Source organism: Melopsittacus undulatus, chromosome 8 (assembly GCF_012275295.1).
Source record: "Melopsittacus undulatus isolate bMelUnd1 chromosome 8, bMelUnd1.mat.Z, whole genome shotgun sequence".
In the NCBI taxonomy this organism is placed as follows: Eukaryota; Metazoa; Chordata; class Aves; order Psittaciformes; family Psittaculidae; genus Melopsittacus; species Melopsittacus undulatus.
Window position 1 is genome coordinate 14,881,914 of NC_047534.1, and position 6,287 is coordinate 14,888,200.

Sequence of the window (6,287 nt, forward strand, 5' to 3'; positions counted from 1 at the left end):
AAAATTAGCAAAGCGGCTTTAGGTAACTGAAAGATCAGCTTTTAATTGTGTCTGTTTAAAAAAATCCTGGTCATTTTTAATACTTTGTCCAACCGTTCCTGTGAACAGTAGAACGTCACCCACAATTCATAGAGGTTCCAATGCTGCTGCATTTATCTTTCCATTGTTTGTCCCCTTTTCTTAACATAAGGTCTGACAAGCAAACAAGCGTTGCAGAGATACTAAAATGAGACTGATATTTTATTTAGAGTTAAAAATCTGTACAGGACATTCTATAAAATAGGATCTAGAGAGTTAAAAGGTAACATGAAACATAGCACTGAATGCTCAGCATTGGAAATTTTGGAAATCTGGAGCTGAGATGCTTTGGAAGCATCCATGCCTTATGTAAGACACATAGTGTTGGGGATAGACAGGAATACCATTCAGTTTACCATAAATATGTATTATGTCTTCTGGACCAAAATCACACTCTGCTGATGCTCAAAATCCAGATGAATCTGAATTCTTCCCTCCTGTGGCCCTTAGGAAGTATGCTGTAGAATGATTCTATGATTCCACCATTGGCCAGCTCTGTGAGGGGAGGAATGGAGAAAGCAATGAGAAAAGTAAGGAGTGAAATAGACTTTTCCTCTTTTTTTTTTTTTAAAGTCCATACAAAGGGAGCTGCCATACCCAATGTAGAACATGATTTCATTAGTTTCATTTCATTTTAATTTCATTTCATTTTCATTTCACCTTAAAAACCACTGAGGCACATTAAGAGTCTCACTGCCTTGTTCCCCTTCTCCTTCCTCTCTGCAGGATCAGAGGGTTCTTTGCTTTCGTCCCTAAGAGCCCTGGTATACTCATAAAAAGTGTCTCAGATCTTTACAAGCCTTAGTGCATCCTTGGTAAACAGTCTTACTCTCATGCCCCTTCCCACCCGAGCCTTGGGAACATTTCCTCCTCCCTTCAAAGGAACATGATGAGATTAAGTAAGAGCAGCAGCTTCCAACAATCCTTAACTCCTTGAGAACCGAAGTCTCTTGCTGAGCCTAGGATAAGGAGGTTGAAAGTAATTCTGACAAACTCAGGAAATCTTGAGGGATCTGATGATATTTCCTTTCTCTTACTTCCTACTTCCACCTCAGTTAGTGTTCTTCTCCACAGCTTATTATCCTGCTGCCATCCTCCAAGCCAAAAGATAGGGCATAAACAGCACACGTCAGGGAACTATGTTCCATGGCTTATACTATAAACATATGTGAGATATATTAACTCAATTTCTTGTTTACCATGCAGGACCTGCAAAGCTGCAGGGATGATATCAAATGCAAAGGAAGAGCTTACCCTTCCTTTCTTTCCCACTCTTCTGCGTTGTCTTGGAAAATGCTCTTTTTGTATTCACATTGTAATTAAAAAAAAAAAAAAAAAAAAAAACCAATAAAAATTTCTGGCAAAAACTAACCAAGAAAAACTGTAGTGCTGCCCCTGGAAATGTTATTACTGAATCAGAAAAAACTGTTTGCCAGTGCAGTGATCTCATTTTAAGAACTTCTTAATAGCAGTATTTCAGAAAATGCTAATGGATGATGGTAGCAAAAGCATTAAGTCCAGGGGCCTTAAAGTCAAGAGGGTATTTTAATGGTGTTGGCTAGTGGGTCATGTCTCTGTAGCCTATTTGCAGTTTATTTAGTCAAAAGTAGTACAGACAATTCAAAATCAGCTCTGTAACTGGGTCTAGCTATTAAAATTCTTTAATGTTAGGCTTTGACAACACTAGCTTTGTTTGGAAAAAGAAAGAAAATAAATTGGCAAGGACTAAAGGCAAGCTGCAACAAAAAATAAATTGTGGAGCCTCTAAGTACAGAACAGTATGTGAAAGACTTAATACATTACAAATAAACCTGTGTGTTGCTTACCATCCTGCCAAAACAATTGCAATAGCAACCCAGCCCTCTAAAACATATAGCTTTACAAATCAAATTAATAAGAAACCAACTTCTGATCAGTCACTCTACTAGAGATATGAATACAGGAGACCAACTTTTGTTACCAAAGAAGTGTAGTAAGGACTTGGCCACAGAAAACATGCTATTGTTTGAAATCTGCAGGAGTGTGTGGTTAAAATGGCAGGACTAGGATTTCATTGTACAAACAAAATCCAAAACAAGGTCAAAGTGCCCTATGAGAAGACATTCTTTTGAAAAGCAACCACTTGTACTGCTTAGAGGAAGAATGTATTTTGTCACTTTGGTTACTGACCTTGTCACCCAAAAAAAGCACAGTTCTTTAATCACTCACAAATCATCAAGTGTTAATCAGAAAATATATCTGTTTATTCCCCTGAGAGAACTGCTCACTCTCAGCACATTCCAAATAACATGAAATATTTAAAATGTACAAAATTAATAAATAACATTTTCATCTTATCTGTAAAGTAAAATAATCTTCTTACCATTTCTGTTTCTTCCTAGTGTCAAAGTACACCAGGAGACTTAGTCATTTGCAGCAGAAAGCAAGTGACAAGCAGCTCCACCAGCGAGGACAATCTTTCTGTACGAATCTGTTCTGCAAAACACACATGTAAATCACCAACTCTAGACTCAGCCCCATCTCTAAGATGGTACTGCTGCCCTCCCCATGGAGCAAACCACAGCATTCCTGCAGCCTTCTCACTTCAGCAGCAAGCCTGCTGTGCAGATATGCCTATTTCCATATAAATTAGTGCACACATATACTCTTCCAAGCACGTACACATGAAAATGCAAATCTGGGAACTGGATCATGTGAAAAAAGTTTTTGGATTAGCATATTTTCTGAGGACTAACACACAATACAAAGGCTCTTAGTCTGTACACTGGAAATTCACCATCTTTGTTCATCATTATGTCTCCATGCACGTAAGAGTCGCCTCCTTCTAAGGCTGTCTGTTAGAAGAACCCAATACTGTTATTCCTAGTGAATTCTTAGATAAGTTTAAGTATTCTAATGATCACTTAACTAAGTCTTACAGTAAAAGCAGTATAGAAAAAGGAGAAAACTCGGCTTCTGCAAATGTTTACTCTTGGTAAAGTCAGTGGAATACACATTTAACACTTCATGGGAGCATTGAGGTACTGCATGAGACACAGACACAGCAATAATCCAGATTCAGCTTGCAGATAGGCATCTTTCAATCTCATTGACTTAAGTGGATGTTGCCACAGGCAGGATTTGGACCTGAGTACTCTTAAAATGGAAAGTGGTTTCATAGTGATCGCAGGTATTAATACTAAATGTGCACAGCATTAATAGGTGAAGAGAGTTTGGCTCACGCTGAGAGAATTGGTCTTGTTCAGCTTGGAAAAGAGAAGGCTCCAGCAAGACCTTAGAGCAGCTGACAATTTTTAAATCAGCTACAAGAAATTTGGAGAGGGGCTTTAGACAAGGGCCTGTAGTGACAGGACAAGGGGGAATGGCTTTAACCTGCCAGAGGGAAGACTGAGATGAGATCTTAGGAAAAATCATAGAATACTTGGGGTTGGAAGGGACCTTAAAGCTCATCCAGTTCCAACCCCCCTGCAATGGGAAGGGACATCTTCCACTAGACCAGGTTGCTCCAAGCCCTGTCCAGCTTGGCCTTGAACACTGCCAGGGATGGGGCAGCCATGACTTCTTTGGGTAATCTGTAGCAGCACCTCACCACCCTCACAGGAAAGAACTTCTGTGATTCTATGAATAAAAGCTGTTAGTAGATTACAGGGAATTTTAGTAAAACCCATGAGTTTGACATTTTAGCGATTCTGCATATTTTACATTTTAACTCCTACTATGTAAACAGTGCATAAGGGTATCAGCAGTGTGTTGTAATTCTTGCAACATTATTAGTAGTCTCAAGGCATTTACTGTTTTCTCAAAGACAGTCAGAGGAATAGAAAAAGCCTTTTACCCTCATATTTAAAAATAACGAAGAAAATGTATTTGTCATCTAAAAGAAGCTCCAAATTAATTTGTTTGAAATATATTATTTTTTTAAGCCAGTCATAAAATGTATTATGACCTGACTCATGGTTTTTGAATGTAAGTACTTGACAATAATAAGGTGTTATCATATGGGTCTTTATCCAAATAAAAACCATATTAATAATTCCACAAAATAGTTGAAGCTGTATTGTAATAGCTGGAATCATCATATGTGTGCTGATTTTAAGTAAACTCTGGGATGGAAATAAATCTTACAGCATTGCAGCAGACTAAAATCACATTGATATGAAGGGAATGAATAAGAGATACAGATTGGTTCAAACAAAAAGACTATTAAGGACTCTAAGAAGATTTAAAGCTGAGAAGAAAAATATCAACAACAGTGTTAGGTCTATCTGTGCAGGTCTTGCAGACCTGGGTGCATACAGCCCTCCTCCCTCTTCCCTCTGACCCACTTCCTCTTTCCACAGGAAAAAAATATATATGTGTAAACAAAAGGAAATCTAAGCGTGCTCTCCAAGGCTGCCCAGTTGTCCAGGACTGAAGTTTGCCCTTCATTATAGGAAATTAATTAGTTGGGTAATCTGAACAGCATCACTAGGAGTAAACTGGACTGGTAGGGTTTAGACCAAGGAGCAGGACTTTGTTGAAGGTATGAGTAGCATTATAAATTGCAAGTAGATATTATTTCAGTCATATTTTTGTTTCAATTTAGAAGAGAGGGTATTCTTAGGATGTTCCGGAAGTGAGAGGAGGCAGGGTATGTGATCTGTGCAAATGAGTTTCATATAACTGCAGGGGCATCAAGTACGTGCCTACAAAACATGTGGAGATGAACAGTTAATGGCATAATCTCATGAGTAGAAGCAAGAAGATTTTAATGAGATTGATTTGCATGACTTGTGCAGTAGCAGTGTTCAGGACTCGGCTTTTCAACCTGAGCTGCATGTACTTGTGTTAAAAAAGAGGAAGGTGTATTTGTCTAACAGAGAGGAGAGCAAACTTAGCTAAGCTTAGTTTCTCTACTATGGGAGGTGAACTCTCTGGAACCGAATGCACTTCTGGGAAAATTGTTTCTTTCTCCCTCTCCCCTTGTTCCAGGACTTAAACAGTTGTAACTGTTCCCTTGCCAGGCAAATGTCATCCACCACACAGTTGGATCTGCTTCTTTGCTTCTTGCATTCATCCTGCAATCAGTCTAGACTTGTCTAGCATTGCTTTGCATTCCTGGAAGATTTAGGGAAACATGTCTTCCTGACTGCGCGTGGGCTGCTCAGCTTGAACAAGCTGTGGCTGGGGTGCCCAGGCTGACCTGGGTTTGGAAAAGCACAGCAGCTTCATCTCTCTTCCTTTTAAGAATTCCACCTAAACAGCCTTTTTGTTCTTTTCTCCATAGTTAAAGAACTGTTTTGTAAGTGTGTATTCATAAAGATTCAGTGGCAGATAAAATCCAGAATATTTCAGAAGGAAAGGAGTCACAGGAGTTCACATGAGGTTTTGCAATTTCTTTCCACATGAATTATGTGAAACGCTTAGTGGGTTTAGCCTATAGGTGACCAAAGGGGCCAAGTGCATCTCTTGAACCTGTCCTAAAGGTAAAAAGCTTGGTAAAAGGGCATCTGCAGCAGTCATTAGAAGCCTCAAAATCAGATTATGATGATGACAATGATGACAATGTTTCTATTTGAGACTGGGCAGGCAACCAGCCCTGCATCTTCAGGAGCTCATTGAACACTGCAGAGGGCTTTGGTGATAATTTCTCTTATGTGGTAAATTACTGTGTTGGCTAGAACAGAAATTCCAAGACTACAGAGCCTTTGCTTGCTTTGCTCTTCTCATAATGCTTAGCTGGTGACTTCTTACCTGTGAAATGGACTTTACACTTCCCTGCCCTCCAGACTTGTCACGAATCGGCCTTGGAATGAAGATTTCCGTGAACCTGTCAAGACTGTAGTTATGATTATTTCCATAGATGATATGGTTTTTACTGTGGTACATTTGCATTACTTAGGTGGTGATCTGAGATTCTCTTCCATCTGAAGAATGATAGAGTCAGAAGAATGTTTGTAGGAAGACTGAGAGAAGTTTTCCTATCGAAGTATTTAAATCCTCCAAGGACAGAAATCTCACCATGTCTGACAGCCTGTCTCAGTGCTGCCCTATCCTCTTGGTAAGAAAGGTTTTCCTACCGTCCAGTCTGCACCCTCAAAGCTGCAATTTGTGGTCATTGCCCTTACTATATTCTTTAGCATTATGTAGGAGAGTTTGGCTCTTATGTCTTCACAAATCCCTTTCACATAGGTGCAGGCAGTTGATAGAATTCCTGTTAGTCTCTTTTT

The 6,287-nt window shown here is 39.3% G+C and overlaps 1 long non-coding RNA gene across 1 annotated transcript; it reads right to left on the reverse strand.

The window, feature by feature from the left end:
- Positions 1-210: 210 nt before the first annotated feature.
- Positions 211-2,670, reverse strand: LOC115946757 (uncharacterized). The gene is made up of 2 exons (XR_004080793.2): positions 2,441-2,670; positions 211-573 (listed from the first exon to the last, which is right to left on the reverse strand). It is a non-coding gene; the product is annotated as an uncharacterized lncRNA (long non-coding RNA).
- Between the last annotated feature and the right edge of the window lie 3,617 nt (positions 2,671-6,287).